We start from the raw sequence: 19,231 nt of genomic DNA, 5'->3' as shown, positions 1-19,231 counted from the left end.
ATGTAGGAATTACCCTACAGCATCTCATATAAGTGATCTTCCTGGCTCTCTTAAACATTTCCAGTGACTGTAAATTCAATCCCATGAAATGCATTCCATAGTCTTTCAACAGCTCTTAAAATATCATATGCTTGCCCCAAATCCACTTCCCCATAAGTTTCATTCATTACTCACAAATCTCCCTTTTAGTTCAAAGTATGCAGAATTAGTCCAATTCTTGTTCCACATACTCAGTCTTCAGATAGAATATTCCTTCAAATATAGGCTGCATCTTTTCCCCAAAAAACTTGACTTATATAAAAACTTAGGGTGGACGTTGTTTAAAGTTGGCTTTTAGTTTGTATTTTTTTTTGTACAAAGAGATCTCTCTTTAGGAATGTGTCTATATTTTAGGAGTGGGATATATTCAGATCTTCATGTCTGAAAAAGGCTATGGTGTTTTAATCATATTTTTCATATAAATATTTTACCATTGACCAATAACAAAAAAAAATTCCACAAATACTATCTGTTACTCATGAACACATGTTCAGCACATTGCTATGGGAAGTGATTCAGGGTACATTCTGACTTTACTTCTCAGCCATAAACTTCTGGAACCTTTTATATTTGGCAAATATAATGTTGTACAAAGCAGAGTTTGAGTATGATTAACAGGATATGATTCTCTATGTTTTATTTATTATTCTATGTGATTGCTCAGGGAAAGGTGATTCTCAACTTTCCTTGAAAAAGAAAGGGTTTTTCAGGAAAATGATAAATATTGGAGAAGATGTGGGAAAATTGGGACACTAATTCACTGTTGGTGGAGTTGTAAGCTGATCCAACCATTCTGGAGAGCAATTTGGAACTATGCTTGAAGCACTATAAAAATGTGCATACCCTTTGACCCAGTAATACCACTTCTATTCCAAAAAGATCATAAAAATGGGAAAAGGACCCACATGTACAAAAATATTTATAGAATCTTTTTTTGTGGTGGCAAAGAACTGGAAATTGAGGAGATGCCCATCAATTGAAGAGTGACAGAACATGCTGTGATATATGAATGTAATGGAATACTATTGTACTATAAGAAGTGATGAACAGGCAAACTTCAGATAAACCTGGAAAGACTTATATGAACTGATGCTGAGTGAAGTGAACAGAAACAGGAGAACACTGTCCAGAGTAACAGCAACATTATGCGATGTGAGTACCTTTGATAGATTTAACCTTTTACACAATGCAAGGACTAAAACAATTCCAAAGGACTCATGATGAAAAATACCATTCATATCTAGACAAAGAACTGTGGAACTTGAATGCAGAATAAAGCAGATTATTTTCTTTTCTTTTTTTTTTTGTTTTGATTTGTTTTTTTTTTCTCATGGTTCCTCCCATTCATTTCAATTCTTCTATAGAACATGACTAATGTGAAAATATGTTTAATAGGAATGTATATGTACAGCCTATATCAGATGGAAGTGAATGTTGAAAATTCAAAATAAATAAACTTCTAAAAAAACAAAAAAAAAGCAAAGTTTTTTTTTTTTTTAATGGGGCTATTGAGCATGTAAATTTCTTCTTCAATACAATAGTATGGGGCAAGGCATCTTTCAAACTTGGCCTTAAATATACTTTGAGTGATCTATTTGCATTTTGTAACATTGTCAGATTTTGAAAGTCTTTGGGATCCATGTCATACATTGTGGTCTATTTCTGATTGTAAAGGTGTCAGTCAGGCCCTTTGCACTTTATAAAGGTGTGAAACACAAAGTCCTTCCCTACTGTGATGGACAAAAAGCAGCCTAGATGTTGGCAGAGATCAAGGACTTTCCTCCTAGGAATCAATTGTCTCTCAGTGCCTTTTCTCCAAACGCTCATTTACATAGGCAAGACTGGGAGTTTAAAATGGGGTTAAGATTCCTCGTTACTCAAGAGAAGGTAGAGGTTGGGTTTTGGAACTGGGTAGGATTTCACTGCTTGGGAGATGTCAGACAGAGCCCATCTGAGGCCCAATGGAGCCCAGTGGAGCAATGTACCCTACCACGGTGTTTCTCCAAGAGAGAAGCAACATAGAAAAATCATGGAAGGAGAGCAAAGGCGGTGTAGTATCAAGTATGTGATTGCCTATATGTTGCCCAAGTGTGAGTGCCTCATATTTCATCTCTGAAACTGATATTTCTTACCATGGATGGTGTATACAACTTAAATTTTACTGAAATTTTTTGCATTGCACCCAGTAACCAATTAAAATTGTGCCTTTTAACTTTAGTGAAAGGCTCAAAAGAGCAATTAGTGAGCTTCTCTAGGTTCCCAGAAGACTATCTAGAATAGAATAGAACAGAATGTTATATTTGTTGTGGTTCAGTCATGTCCTACTCTTTGTGACCCCATTTGAGGTTTTCTTGGCAAAGATACTGGAGTGGTTTTCTATTTCCTTTTCCAGCTCATTTTACAGATGAGGAAACTGAGGCTAACAGGGTTAAGTGACTTATCCAGTTACACACATATAGTAATTGCTAAGACCAGATTTAAACTCATGAAGATGAGTATTTCTGATCCCAGGCCCAGCACTCTATCCACTGTGCCACCTAGCTGAATCAGGGGATAATTCAAGAATTTTCCAGTAAGAGGGAAGGGAAGATTCCTCTCTTTTCAAAACCCCAGCAGCAATCTGCTATAACCACATGACATTGAGAAGATATGCTTGAATAAAAGTAAGCCTAACCTCCCCAAATGTGTGTTTCTTGTGCCTCCTGTGTCTCCTACTCTGAATGAGTCTATTGATGCCAACCTGAGAAACAGGTAGAATATGGTAGCTACCTTACGTGTTAAAGAATTTGAAAGTATAAAAGTTCTGAAACTGAATGTCAGATAACCCATGAAAGGTGGTTCCTATAATGCCTATAATATTTTGTAAAAATATGATCATCAATATGAGACCCTAAATAATCATGCCTGATCATCCAGGGGTGTCTAGCTCTCAGGAATTACTTGGACAGTGCATAGAGGAGACGAATGTCAATAGCAATTTCAAGTCTTTTAGCAAGTTGACAAAGGTGTCTTTTTTTTCCTAGAAGAAGATAATATTTTTGATAGATTATCATTTAACTGGTTCATGAGTTCCTTTGTTTTCTCATGTGTGTGTGTGTGTGTGTGTGTGTGTGTGTGCATTTCTGTAGTGAAGGAAATAATCATTGCCCTAAATCTGCTACCCATATTATATGCTAAGTCAAGCTTAAATGCTTACTATGTGCCAAGTACTATATGCTAAATGCTGGTGATTAAAAGAAAGGTAAAACGTGCTCCTGCCTTCAAGGAGGTTACATTCTAGTTGGGAAAACATATAAATTACCAAGTATATAAAAGGGGGAGAGAGAGAAAAGAGAAACATGAGGGAAAGAGGAAGAAGAATGAAGTAAAAGAGAGAGGGAGAAAGAAAAAAGGATGGAAGGAAGGAAAGAAAGAAAGGAAGGAAAAAAGAAAAAAGAGAGAGAAAAAGGAAGCAAGGAAGAAAAAGAAAAGAAAGGAAGGAAAGAAAAAAGAAAGAGAGAGGAAAAGGAAGAAAGAAAGGAAGGAAGGAAGACAGAGAGAGGGAGGGAGGGAGGAAGAGAGGGAGATGCAGAGAGAAAGAAAGAGAGAGAGAGAGAAAGGAAAAAAGAAAGCGAGGCAGGGAGTAAAGAGTAAAGAGAGAGAACAGGTTGAAAGTAACCTAAGAGGGAAAGGTACTAACAACAGAGAGTTTGGGAAAGCCCTCTAACAATGTAGCATTTGAACTGAGCCTAGAAAGAATCTAAGGAAACTAAATGGGAGACGTGAGGGGGACAGAGAATTCCAGATATAAGAAAAGCCAGTATGAAGGAACAGAGGCAAAAGATGAAGTATTGTGTTTTAGGAACCACAAGTAGGACAGTATAGTTGGATTGTTGAGTGTGTGGAAGTAAAATGTAAAATTAGAAAGGTAAGAAGGGGAAAATTAGAAAGAGCTTTAAAGCCCAAACATAGGAATTTATATTTGGTATACATATTTCCCATTGAGTATATTTTTCTAGAACAGATCATAATATGCACATTTTGAGGAAAACTTAAACATAAGCCATAGCTAAACTTTGTTTTAGAGACTTTCCTATAGCTGCTCCAGGGTTGGGGACAACAAGCCTGAAGACAGAGAAAGTCACCCATCTCAACTTTGTATTAAGACCATCACCAGGATAAATCTGGGTCTATATGAGTCCAGACCCAGAACTCTTTGTGGGAGGGGGATGGTCTAGACTGTGATTCACATGTATAAATCCACCCAAAATTGTATATACATATATATAGAGAGAGAGAGAATATACATGCAAGACAATTATAAAGATAGAGTCGCCCATAAAACAATTCGTAAGAATTACCTTGGATTTTCTCTTTTCTAAATGCCAATGGCATGTATCTAGTAGAAATATTGGACCTGAGGTAACCCTTCACATGTGAAATTTAAAAAAAAATCACAAAACACTACCTTCTAAGTATATAACACTTTATGGGTGAGTAGTCACTTAAAACTGTAGCCCATGTGCTTCCACAGGTGTGTTCATTTTTATCAGCCAGAAAGAGAACATATGACTTTAAAATAAACAAAAACTTTTAAAAGTCAGCATAACAAATACAGTTAAGAAAATTTATTACCATAAGCATGTGTTATACTCTCTCACAGGCTACCATACAAACAGAACACTCCTGTAAAGAACACATGAGACCAGGGAGTATGCATGGAAAATGTGAACATCCTGAACATCTGTAATAATGGTGTATATGTATAGGGCCAACTCTTCAAAGCTGTCAGTATCTAATGACCGATGATAATGATAATGTTGCTAGCTAGCATGTGTTTAGGGTTTCAAGGTTGGCAAAGCATGTTATATATACTATTTGATCTTTAAAACAATGCTATAAGGCAGGTGCTCTTATTATAATATTTTTATAGATTAAGAAAATGAGGCTGAGAAAGATTAAACTATTTGTCAAAAGTTACATAGCCTTGGAAGTGTTTGTGTCAGTGTTTAAACTCAAATTTTCCTGACTCTAACACTCTATTGCACTATCTAGCTTCCCAAGGTGATATTATTGAACTTCAGCTAGTCTAACAATCAACTAATACACATTTATTTGTGTAGAAGAGATTGGAAAGTGGAGAGATTTGAAGCAGGGAATTCAATCTGAAAGTCCATATCATCAGAAGTGACAAATCATGGTGGTGGTTATATAAGTAGTGAGAAAGGGGGGAAATGGGACAGACATAGCAGCAGAAGAAACTGCAAGATATGAAGGGTGTTTGAAAATGTGAGGTAAGGGAGAGAGAAGGAAAGGAGAGTGCTAAGGTTCCAAAAGTGGGGGACTAGAAGGATATAGTTTCTCTGAGCTGAAATAAGGAAGTTGGGAAGAAGGGTTGGCTTGAGGAAAAAGATAATGAGTTCTGTTCTGGACACATTGAGTTTGGGATGCTTATAGACCATCTAGTTCAAAATATCTAATAGGAACTGTAAGATGGAACTCAAATGAGATACTGGAACTGAATATAAGGATCTGTGAGGCACCCACAAAGAGATAATTAAACCCATAGGGGCTGAAATCACTGAGATAGTATATAAGGGAAAGAGAAGAGGGTTCCGAATAAAATCTTGTGGCATAACCACTATTAGAAGGTGTAATATGGATAAAGAATTAGCAAAGCCAACTGAGAAAGTGCAATTAGACAAGCATGAAGAGAAAGATGAAAAAGAAGTGGCACAAAAACCCAGAGAAGATAGATATCCAGGAGGGTAAGGTGATTAATATCATTTTTTTTGTTTTTCTTTCCTTATCACAACACTTTGTAAAGTGTTTGTATCCATAACTTGCTTACAAAGTCTTTTAAACTTTGTCAATTCAACAATCAACAAATTCAGCAAACATTAATAGTCTAATATGTTCATGAAAAGGTAGGGCAATAAAGTGGATAGAAAACTGGAGTGAAGTCACAAAGTCTTAAGTTGAAGCTTGGCCTATGACATATACTATCTGAACAACCATGGGTTAAATCTTAGTGTTCTAGGGAGTTTTATGGGACTATTGTATAAGGTGCAAAAAAGGTAGTAACCTGCTACTCAAGGGTTTTTTACACCAATGAAATCACAGATACAATTATTCTCTCCCTACCATGTGTAAGTCAAAGCTCTAGACATTAAGAACACAAAAATGAAAAATTACTCATAGTCTGCCCTCAAGGGAAAGAAGAGAAAGAAATGCCATGTACATTTAAAAAAAAACTGATGCAGAGAAGAATGAGACATCTAAGAAAAGTACTATGAGAAATTCGAGGAAAGAACAATGTTACCATCTTGGTGAGAGAAATGGCTGACTTGATGAAGAAGATAGAGTTGGGCCTTGAAGAACCAACTTATAATTTATCCTCTTAAAGATATGGTATTCAAAAATAAAAACATTACTCACAATGTGGAAAAGAGTACAGCAGAGGGAACAGACTATCCCCTAGCTTGTCCTACACACTAATTTGGTATTAGGCTGGTCATACTTTCATATTAAGCTTATAGTTTGCTAAAAGGCCCAAATCTTTTTTTTTTTTTCCAAATCATTCATTAGTTCATTCTTTCCCCAGTAATTTACTTGTGAAGAAGATGTATTTCACTTATGGATTTTACCTTTACTTATATTAAATTTTCCTTTTTAAAACATTCATCCCATCAACCTACATTAGCAAGATATTTTCAATTCCATTTTCAATTCCAATTCCATCATCCAACATATTATCAATATATCCAAATCTCATGTCCACTGATTATTTTAAAAGCATACCATAAACCTTTTGATTAATGTTATTGCCTTCTTTGTGTTAATTACCCAGAGATCAGTGGAGATGACGAATCAAATGTAATTGACTCTCTGGTAAGTGCATTAGACCTACGCTTACTCAGCATAGATCCCCAAGACTAGACAAGCAAAATTTTACAGTTCATGTGGAGTTAAAATCCTTCAACTGAAATGTTATATCTTCAAGCAACAAAAGCTTATAAGTTCAAATAGCAAGTGGAAGTTTCAAGCTTGAAGCCCTTATTCTGCAAATCAGTGAATTCTCATCCTTGTTATAAAAGAAAGAGCTCCAAACAACCAACTGACAAGAGAGGAGGAACCTGAGAGAGTCTCAAAGACACGCAGACTATTAATACATTGAAAATGAAGTTTTTAAAAAGAGTTATAGGAGAAGGAACTGAACATTTGTTATCTAACATCCTCAGTATCCAATGGGCACATGATGAAGTAGAAACTAGAAATTAAAGTGTAAAAACTGCTGGGAAAGCCAGAAATCAGTCTGGCAGAAATTGGGCTTGATATTTATACCTCACTCCCCAATACATTCTAAATAAATAGACATATGACCCTAAAATTAAAAATCATATAATAAAAATTCAAAAAGAAAATGATCATATACCTCTCATCGCTAGAGGTTAAGAAATGTGTTCTTAACCAAGCAAGGGAGAGAGACAATTACAAAAAGTAAAATATTTGATTACATGAAACTGAAAAGTCTTCTACACATGTAAAATTAATGTATCTGTGATGAGAAGGCAAAAACATATTAAATTTCTCTAATTTGTATCCACGATATATAGACAACATATATGCATGCACATGGATATGTACATATACATGCATATGTGTACTAAGAGACAAATAGAAATATATGTATTGTGCTAGTTGTCTATATTACTTGGATACAAAACCCTTAAGCTTGTATACATATATGCAGACATATGTATGTGTATATGACAGTTTAAACACATATGTATGTTAGTTAACTATGTGTCTTGGATTCCAAACCATTAACAAAGAAATTCAATATACTTCTATTCTCTGTTTAACTGCTTCGTTTCTCATCCTAGGTATATATTAAAAAATGTCCCAAGAAACCAGTTTTTAAGAGTAATGCAAATCAAAACCAAATTGAGTTTTGAACTTAGACCCTGCAAATCAGCAAAGATACTAATGTAAGGGAATAGTCAATGTTGGAATGGTTGTAGGATGATAGGCATACTGATTTGTTGTTGCTGAAGATATGAATCAGTACAAACAGTTTGGAAAGCAATCGTAATTACACAAATGAAGTGACTAAAATATCTATATATTTTTTGGTCCGGATATTTCACTAATAGGTTTATATTTCAAGGAGATGGTTGCTAAGACAAAAAAGTCTCCATATTCATCAAATTATTGATAGCCATACTTTCTTGTTGTAAAAAAAAAGAAATGAGAATGACAAAACAATTTGATGCATATGAATGTAGTGGAATATTAGTGTTCTATAAGACACGATAAATGTGATGAATAAAGAGAATCAGGAAAGATTATGGAATCAAATACAGAGTGAAGTAGAACCAATAAAACACTACACACTATGACTACAACAGTGAATGGAAAGAACCTCAAAGCAATCAAATGTTTAGCATAGTCTCCAAAAAGTGATATGAGAAGGCACCTCTATACTACTTCTTTGTAGCAGTGGAAAGTCCATAGTGGCGGTTCATTACATATATTTTTGTATATTTTTAGACCTTTTCAATAAATTAATTAGTTTTGCAGATTGTTTTTAACTTTTCTTTCTCACACACATGCACACTCACAAATGCATGTATGTCATTTACATATATATCTGTATGTATATATGTATGTATGTATATGCATATAAATATATATGCATATGTGTGTATCAGAGTCCAGAAGGAAAGGAGGATATTGGGAAGAATTCCAGTGATGCAAAAAACAAGACAGTAATCATTTATTTTATAAAAGAAAGCAAGACATTTTAAAAAGTGAATTAACTAAATACATACAAAGGAAATCTTTTTAGATGTGGTATACTTTTGAAGGCAGTTAAGTAATGATTTTCAATTCTTTTCAAAGTAAGTGGGTTTAAAAAATAGAGATACTAGACTCTGAAATAATGCCCATACTGTTATGTGAAAAATGATGCATTGATATCTGATGTGATCAATTTGTCAACTGGATTTTGCTAATTTTTTTCTTCTCAACAAGAATAGTTTCATGGGAAATTTCATTAAAAAGTATTCTGAATTTACAAAAAGATAAAAATTCAAGTTATTAATTAGGAAAAGACATTAAACATTATTCTTAATATTAAATAGTTTATTTACAAGAAAAAATACTATTAAAGGCTTTAATCTAATAAGAAATCCCATATAAGCTTGTTAAGCTTATACAAAGCTCCTTCATATAGTGAGATTAGTAAATAGGGCAGAGTAAGAAAAAGCAATATAAAACACTTCTAACGAACAAATACTCCAACAAAATTTTGGAAGGGCTTCAGACTGAGTAGAAAATAGGAAAATCCAAGGAGTGAGTTATTTTTCTAGCCCAGTTCAGCATACAGAGACAATCAGATACATGAGGTAAATGGGGATGATGTTCTAGTCATAACAAAGTCACATGTGATCAGAATGGGGACTTTTATCCAAGGCAGGTTATCCAAATGACAAGGTCTGACACTATACTTTGCAGGGAACAAGAACAGAAGCCAGAGCTGTGTCATTTTATTTAGGAGTTGGATCAAAGATAGCATGGACTGATATGGGGACTGTGACAAGGAGCTGGTTTAAAGCTCAGATTTGAAGCTGTACATCTTAATAAATTCAGTTCAGACCTGCCCTGAGGCTAAATACTGGTCAAGGAGCATAAACAGAAACTATATGGCTTTGATTCCTTATCAAAGTTATGGATTCAGTCTACAATCCTAGGCTTAAACCCAAAAATGAGTAAGTCGGGAAGGGAGCACAGAACTAAGAGGAAAAACTCAGTTCTATTGGTCTGAAACTGATGAGCCATCCAGATAACTAAAAGAAGTTAGGACTAGGAGTAGTCTGCTAGAGCTATAAATAGAGGCAAACCTATATTTGTCCTGCCCAGATTCAAAGGAGGTTCAAGAACTTGCAAAGTTCAAACCAGGAGGACAGTGATCAAACTTCATCTTAGATCAAACTACTTGGGGTTCACTAAATATTTAAAGGTCACTATCTGGAGCTTTTCCTAAAGTCATTGAAAAAACATAGCACTCAATACCATTGAAAGCAGCACCCTAGATGATACAGAGCAGAAGTGCACAGAAACTAACTCGAATACAAATCTCCAATTCAAAAAATAGAACTAAAAGAATTAGTAACCAAACAAAAAATGATTCTCACAATAATAGTCAGTATGGAGACCCACAATATCCAAAGGCAAAGCCTTGAAGAAAATAATAGCCTGGATTACCTAGGTTAGAATTCCTGAAATAAATTAAAGAAGTATTTTTAATAATTTTGATTTATTTTCAGGGATATGAGAGAGCTAGAGAAAAGAAATGAGAACTTGGCAGCAAAACTTTTAAGGATAATTAATTGCTTAAGACAATTTTACCCAACCAATGTATATCTTGAAAATTAGAATGGGTCTTAAAGAAGTTAATGATTCCATGAGGGTGACAAGAAATATTAAAACAAAATCAAGTGAAATGATTGAAAAAATTAAAAGTTACTCCTCATAAAATAATAGATCTGGAAAACAAATCAAATCAAGGAAAGAACATTTAAAAATCATTGAACTACCTGAAAGTAATTACCAAAAAGTTGCGGACATATATTTTTTTTTTAATTATAAAAGAAAACTGTGTAGACCTATTAGAACCAGAGAAAATAGAAAGTCTATTGTTCTCCTGAAAGAAACTCCAAATGGAACCTATAGAATTGTCATAGCTCGAGCTGCAGGAAAAGTTCAAAAAATGAAAAATCACAATCAGGATCACAGAAGATTTGGCAGCTACCAATATAAAGGAAGAGAGAGTTTAGGATATGTAAAGTCATATTACAGTTAGGAGTATTATCTGTGTACTTCCCTCTGTCCTATTCTTTCTCCTATCTGTCATCTCTCTCCTTTCAGTGTTTGCCCTCCTCACCAGTGTTTTCTTCTGTCTACCAGCTCCCCTGATCTGCCCTTTCTTCTGTCAGTGCCCACCCCCATCCCGTTACTTAATCTCAATCCTTCCTACTTCCCTGTGGGTTAAAATAATTTATACATTCAACTAATTGTATAAATAATTCCCTCTTTGAGTCAACACTGATGTAAGGTTCAAGTGATATTTTTTGTGCAACACTTCCATCTTCCCCTCCACTGTAATAGTAGCAGTAATCAGTAGAAATCAGTCTTTCATTCTACTTCCCATGAAATAATTTGCCCTATCTACCTCTTTTTTCTACACCCATTATACTCCTGTTTCTCATCTTTTATGTCATTCCCTTAAATTCACCAAATACCCACACACTCTATGTGTATTCTGTCCAGCTGTAGTATTAGTAATATAATTTTTAAGAATTGTAAGTATCATCTTCATGGAAGGATGTAAATAGTTTAGCTCTATTGAGTCCCTTAAGTATCCTTTTCACTTTTTTTACCTGTATATGTTTCTCTTGGGTCTTGATATTTGAGGTCAAATTTTTGGTTTAGTTGTGGCTTTTTCCTGATGAAAGTTTGAAATCTTTCTGTTTCATAGAGTAATAATTTTTTTCTGTTGATGTGCTATGCTTAATTTTTCTGGGTAAGTGAATTTTGGTTGCAGTTCTAGCTCCTTTTTCTTCCAGAATACTACGTTCCATGCATGACCTCTGATTCTTTATGGTTGTAGCTGCCAAGTCTTGTGTAATCCTGATTGTGACTCCCCAGTATCTGAATTGTTTCTTTCTGGCCACTTTATTGTATTTTTTTCCTTGACCTGATAGTTCTGAAATTTGGCTATAATATTCCTTGGAGTTTTTTCTTTGGGATATCTTTCCTGAGGTGATCAGTGGATTCTTCCAATGACAATTTTGCCCTTCATTTTCCATGACATCAGGGCAGTTTTCCTTCATAATTTCTTGAAAGGTGCTGTCCAAGTTGCCCTAAATAGGCCCATGATTCAAATACTGTCTCTTCCAAATCTGTTTCCAGGTTCTTATGGACTATTTTACACTTTCTTCCATTTTTTTTTCATTCTTTCGAATATTTGATTGACTCTCAACATCTCATAGAGTCATTAGCTTCCACTTGTCAAACTCTAACTTTTAAGGCATTGTTTTCCTAAATTAGCTTTTGTACTTTCCATTTGTCCAATAGCATTCTTTAAGGATTTGTTTTCTTCTGTAGATTTTAGTATCTCCTTTTCCATTTGGTCAATTCTGCTTTTTAAGCAGTTTTCAAAACTATTGTCTCTTTTTTCATAATTCTCTTGTGTCACTCCCATTTTTCTTCTCTCTTTGATTTTTAACCTCCTTTGTGAGCCCTTCCATGAGTTCTGTCCAGTCTTGAAATCACTTCTCATTTTTCTTTAAGGTTTTATCCGTAGATGTTTTGACACTGATGTCCTCTTCTAAATGTGTATCTTGGTCTTCTCTGTCAATGTAAGTTTCTATGGTCAGATTATTATTTTTTTTTATTTCCTGTTCATCTTTTTCTTTGTTCTGTTTCCTTTCTTTTAAATTTGAGCTCTACTCCCAGGATGAAAGTGACTCTGTCTCAAGTTTCTTGTGCCAGTGGCTACAGGCCCTGTCTATTTATCCAGTGTTGTGCTGATGTTGCACTTAAGGTCACAGGGGACCATCATGTCCTGCACTGAGGATGAGGAGTAGGGGTGGCTGATGCTACTAAAGGCCATAGGAGTCTGGTGTTAAGCTAGGGTCTTAATGGTAGTATCTGGCATTTACTTAGGCCCAGTGGGGTATTTATGCATTTCTCTGGAGCTACACTAAAGCATTTGGAGTTCTTGCCCCTGGAAGCTGCCCATTTATCTTGATTATACTAAGGCAAGTGGGGGAGTTCAGGTGCTGGTGTTTGCCTTCTTTGCTACCCTGGGGCTCAGGAACTTCCACTGGTTTGCTGAGGTAGAATTTCCCGCTGGGTTGTGGGGACATTTCCTATCTTGTAATGCACTTTTACCTGTCAGACAGAAATAAAGAGTAAGAAATTTTTTTCTGAGTAACCCAAAAAAAGGTAATAGGGTAAGCAAAATACATCAAGTGTACAGAACTGTGTCATAGCCTTCTATATTCTGGGAACCATAGAGATGAAAAAGTATAAGAGAATAGGATGGACAGAAATACACAGGTAAAAATCATTGTGAATCTAAGTGGAATGAAGTTGCCTATAAGATGATAAAAATAGAATTGATTAAAAATCATAATCCAGCAGCCCTGCTGCGGCTGCGGCACCAAGAGGAAAAGATCCGAGTGGGCTTCGGGGACGGGATCTCCAGTGGCCACGCGGGTCCCTCCACCCACAGAGGGACCTGCAAACCTCTTGCAAAAGGTCCATCATGCTGCAGACGCGGAGCCCAGCCCAGCCCAGACCTGCTGCATCCACAACACTAAGAGAAACAGACCCGAGCAGGCTTCAGGGACGGGATCTCCAGTGGTCACACAAGTCCCTCCGCCCACAGGTGACGGGGGTCAGTGAGAGAGTCTCTTTGGCGGGTCGAGAGGGGACTGGGGTGCCCCCATGATTCGGGCCCCCCCGGGAGGTAGAAGCTGAGAGGCGGCTGCAGACAGGGGCTCCCCAAGCGGGTGGGAGCCTGAATCCATTGTGGAAGGTCTGTGCATAAACCCCCTGAGGGAACTGAGCCTGAGAGGCGGCCCTGCCCCTACCTGAGCACCTGAACTTAATCTCATACTGAAGAGCAGCCCTGCCCCCGCCAAAAGCCCTAAGGCTGGAAGCAGCATTTTAATCTCAGTCCCCAAACGCTGGCTGGGAGGATCAGGAGGCAAGGTGGGTGTGAGGAGAATATTCAGAGGTCAAGTCACTGGCTGGAAAAATGCCCAGAAAAGGGAAAAGAAATAAGACTATTGAAGGCTACTTTCTTGGAGAACAGGCATTTCCTCCCTTCCTTTCTGATGAGGAAGAACAATGCTTACCATCAGGCAAAGACACAGAAATCAAGGCTTCTGTGTCCCAGCCCACCCAATGGGCTCAGGCCATGGAAGAGCTCAAAAAGAATTTTGAAAATCAAGTTAGAGAGGTGGAGGAAAAACTGGGAAGAGAAATGAGAGAGATGAAAGAAAAGCATGAAAAGCAGATCAGCTCCCTGCTAAAGGAGACCCAAAAAAATGTTGAAGAAATTAACACCTTGAAAACTAGCCTAACTCAATTGGCAAAAGAGGTTCAAAAAGCCAATGAGGAGAAGAATGCTTTCAAAAGCAGAACTAGCCAAATGGAAAAGGAGAGTCAAAAGCTCACTGAAGAAAATAGTTCTTTCAAAACTAGAATGGCACAGATGGAGGCTAAGGACTTTGCGAGAAAGCATGATATCACAGAACAAAGAGAGAAGAATGGAAAAATGGAAGATAATGTGAAATATCTCACTGGAAAAACAACTGACCAGGAAAATAGATTCAGGAGAGACAATTTAAAAATTTTGGGACTACCTGAAAGCCATGATCAAAAGAAGAGCCTAGACATCATCTTCCATGAAATTATCAAGGAAAACTGCCCTGAGATTCTAGAACCAGAGGGCAAAATAAGTATTCAAGGAATCCACAGATCACTGCCTGAAAGAGATCCAAAAAGAGAAACTCCTAGGAACATTGTGGCCAAATTCCAGAGTCAAGGAGAAAATATTGCAAGCAGCTAGAAAGAAACAATTCAAGTATTGTGGAAATACAATCAGGATAACACAAGATCTAGCAGCCTCTACATTAAGGGATCGAAGGGCATGGAATAGGATATTTCAGAAGTCAAAGGAACTAGGACTAAAACCAAGAATCACCTACTCAGCAAAACTGAGTATAATACTTCAGGGGAAAAAATGGTCTTTCAATGAAATAGAGGATTTTCAAGCATTCTTGATGAAAAGACCAGAGCTGAAAAGAAAATTTGACTTTCAAACACAAGAATGAAGAGAAGCATGAAAAGGTAAACAGCAAAGAGAAGTCATAAGGGACTTACTTAAAGTTGAACTGTTTACATTCCTACATGGAAAGACAATATTTGTAACTCTTGAAACATTTCAGTATCTGGGTACTGGGTGGGAGTACACACACATACATGCACACACGCACACATACATAGAGGCAGAGTGCACAGAGTGAATTGAAGAGGATGGGATCATATCTTAAAAAAAAATGAAATCAAGCAGTGAGAGAGAAATATATTGGGAGGAGAAAGGGAGAAATGGAATGGGGCAAATTATCTCTCATAAAAGAGGCAAGCAAAAGACTCATTAGTGGAGGGATAAAGAGGGGAGGTGAGAGAAAAACATAAAGTCTACTCTCATCACATTCCACTAAAGGAAGGAATAAAATGCACACTCATTTTGGTATGAAAACCTATCTCACAATACAGGAAAGTGGGGGATAAGGGGACAAGCAGGGTGGGGGGGATGATGGAAGGGAGGGCATGGGGAGGAGAATGCAATTCGAGGTCAACACTCATGGGGAGGGATAGGATCAAAAGAGAATAGAAGTAATGGGGGACAGGATAGGATGGAGGGAAATATAGTTAGTCCTATACAACACAACTATTATGGAAGTCATTTGCAAAACTACACAGATTTGGCCTATATTGAATTGCTTGCCTTCCAAAGGGAAGGGGTGGAGAGGGAGGGAGGTAAAGAAGTTGGAACTCAAAGTGTTAGGATCAACTGTAATGTTCTCACCACTAGGATATAAGAAATACAGGTAAAGGGGTATAGAAAGCTATCTGGCCCTACAGGACAAAAGAAGACGGAGACAAGGGCAGAGAGGGATGATTGAAGAGAGAGTAGATTGGTCACAGGGGCAATTAGAATGCTTGGTGTTTGGGGGGGGAGGGGATAAAAGGGGAGAAAATTTGTAACCCAAAATTTTGTGAAAATGAATGTTAAAAGTTAAATAAAAAAAAAAGAAATCATAGTCCAACATTATGTTAGTACACAATAGGCATTTAATAAATGTTTATTGAGTGATATTGTTTGTGACAAATACAATTGAAACACAATTATTCACAAAAAATAAAATAGAGGCTAAAACAAAATTTATTATACTCAGGTGAATTTTTAAAAGCAGGGCTATTGATGATTTTTTCTTCTGCAAACTTCCTATTCATATTCTTTGACATTTACAATTAGGAAACAGTTTTTATATTTTTGAGAAATTTGGCACAGTTCCTTATGTATTTAAGAAATGTCTTTTATCAGAGAATCTCAAGGAAAATGTTTGCCCATTTTCTTCCTTTCTTTGCAAATTTGATTGCATTGGTTTTGTTTGAGTGTGATCCAGAGAAAGAACTGATGGGGTCTGAATACATATCAAAGCATCCTTTTTTCACTTTCTGTTTCCATGGTTTTTCCTTTTGTTCTGTTTCTTCCTATGCAGCATGACTAATGTGGAAATATGTTTTACATGATTCAACAAATATAACCTAAATCAAATTGCTTACCTTTTTAAGAATGAGAGTGAAGAGAGAGAGAGGGAGAGAGAAAATTTGGAATTCAAAATTTTATTTTAAAAATGAATGTTTAAATTGTTTTTACATGTAACTAGAAAAAATACTTTTTGAAAGAAAAGAAAAACTTTCTGTTCATATCCTTTGATCATTTATCTATTGGGAAATAACTCATATTCTTATAAACTTGAGATATGAGATCTTTATCGGAGAAAGTCTATAAAATTTTCTTCTAAATTTGTTTTCCTTCTAATATTGGCTACATTTTTTTAAAAAACACATCTTTTAATTTAATGTGTCTATTCATAAATTGTTTTCCTTCCCATAAGTCTAATAGGTAATGTGTTCCATATTCTTCTAATTTGTTCTATTTTCCCTTATATCAAGGTCATATACTGACCTTAACTTGATAAATGGTGGAAGTTATTGATCTAGACTCAATTTCTGCCAGACTGCTTTTCCCAGTTTTCCCAACAATTTTAATCAAATAATGAATTCTTATTCCAAAAGCTTAAATCTTTACATTTGTCAAACACAGGGTTACTATAATCATTTGCGACTTTATATTTTATGTCTACTCTGTTCCATTGATCCTCCTTTCTATTTCTTAGCCACCAGTAGATAGTTTTGATGATTACTATTAAACCTCCTTCCTTTACTTTTTTCCATTAATTCCTTTAAATTTCCTGACCTTTCATTCTTCCAAATGAATTTTAAATTATTTTTCTAACAGTAAAATAATTTTTTTGGTAATTGAATTGGAATGGCATTGAACAAATAGATTAGCTAAAATTGTCATTTTTCATTAAATTTTTTCTGCCTATCCATGATAATCAATATTTCTCTAATTATTTAAATCTGATTTTATTTGCATCAAAACTGTTTTATGTTTATGTTCATGTAGTTCCTGGGTTTGTTATGTTAGGTATACTCCTAAGTATTTTATACTGTCTTGTGTTATTTTAAATGGAATACCTTGATATTTTTGGTCAAATATAGAAATGCTGATGACTTATAGGAGTTTATTTTTATCTTGCTACTTTGCTAAAATTATTCTTTCCACTGACTGTTTAGTTGAATCTTTAGGATTTTCCAAATACATCATGTTATCACCTGCAAAAACCAATAGTTTTATTGCCTCATTGTCAATTCTGATTACTTCAGTTTCTTTGTCATTTATTTTTATTGCTAACATTCCTAATATAATATGATATTCAATAATATTCTTGTTTGATTCATGATTTTATTGGAAAGGCTTGTAGTTTATCTCCATTACAAATAATACTTGCTGATGGTTTTAGGTAGATGCTTCTTATTTCAAGGGAAAAAATTCAATTATACCTCAGCTTTCCAGTATTTTCTAACAGAAATGACTGTTGTATTTTACCCCAAAAAAATTCTGCATCTATTGATATAGACATATAATTTTTGTTACTTTTGTTATTGATGTAATCAATGATATTAATAATTTTTCTTATATTAATTTATCCCTGCATTTCTGGTTTGAATCCCAGTTGGTCACAATATATCATCTGTAATAATCTCTTACCTAGTATTTTATTTGGGGTTTTTCCATTTATATTTATGAATGAAATTGATCTACAGTTTTCTTTCTCTGTTTTTTTCTCTTTCTGGTTTACATAATTATCATATTTGTTTCGAAAGAGGAGTTTGGTAGGACTTCTTTGCCTACTATTCTAAATAATTTATTTAATATTGAAATTAATTAGTATTTAAATTTTTGGTAGAATTCACTTGTAAAATCACCTCATCCTGATGTTTTTTCTTTAGGCAGCTCGTTTTCTACTTCCTCTTCTGTTAATTTAGGCAGTTTATATTTTTAAAAAAGTTGTTCCATTTCAATTAAATTATTAAATTATTGGCATGCAATTGGAGGAACACAAATTTCTCATGATTGCTTTAGTTTCATTTTCATTCATCCTTTCAATTTTTAATAATATTTTTTTCTCCTTAAAATTATATCAATGCATGGTTTATCTATTTTATTTTTTTCTTAAAACCAGCGTTTAGTTTTATTCATTAATTCAATGGTTTTTTAAGCCTCTGTTTTATTAATCTCACTTTTAATTTTAAGAATTCTAATTGTGTTTAATTGAGAATTTTAATTTGTTATTTTTCTAGTTTCTTTTAAATTGTACACCCAATTTAGTGGTCTGCTTTTTCTCTATTTTATTAACATAAGTATTTAGAGATATAATTTTTCTTCTGAGTACTGCTTTTGCTGCATCTCATAGGTTTTGAAATGTTTTTCCATTACTGATATTCTCTTTGATGAAATTGATTTTATGATTTGTTTTTTAACCCACTCATTCTTCAAGAGTAGGTCTAGTCTCCAGCTTTTAATCTGTTTCCGTGATGCTTTATTGGTCATATTTTTATTGTACTGTGATCAGAAAAAGATGGTTTTGATATTTCTGCTTTACTGCTAAATGCAGTACTAAATACTAAAGTTTTTAATGCCCTAACACATGATCAATTTTTGTAAAGCTACCATGTGTCACTGAGGAAAAAAAAGTATCTTCCTTTCTCTCTCCCTCTAATTCTCTCCAGATAGCTACCATATGTAGCTTATCTAAAATTTTATTCACCTCATTAACTTCCTTATTTTTTGATAGTTTAATCTAATTCTGAGAGAGGGAGGTTTAAATCCTTCACTATTACAGCATTACTACCTAATATCCCCTGTAATCATTTAACTTTTCCTTTAAAAATTTAGATGCTATGGCTTTTGGTGATACATAGGTTTAATATTGAT

The 19,231-nt window shown here is 35.0% G+C and overlaps 1 protein-coding gene across 2 annotated transcripts in view; it reads right to left on the bottom strand.

The window, feature by feature from the left end:
* LOC140513412 (cation channel sperm-associated auxiliary subunit beta-like) overlaps nt 1–19,231 on the bottom strand; it is a 257,769-nt gene that overhangs the window by 30,029 nt on the left and 208,509 nt on the right. The window lies entirely within an intron of this gene.

This window comes from Notamacropus eugenii, chromosome 7 (assembly GCF_028372415.1).
Source record: "Notamacropus eugenii isolate mMacEug1 chromosome 7, mMacEug1.pri_v2, whole genome shotgun sequence".
NCBI classification, from domain to species: Eukaryota; Metazoa; Chordata; class Mammalia; order Diprotodontia; family Macropodidae; genus Notamacropus; species Notamacropus eugenii.
This window is presented reverse-complemented; position numbering and strand designations above follow the sequence as displayed.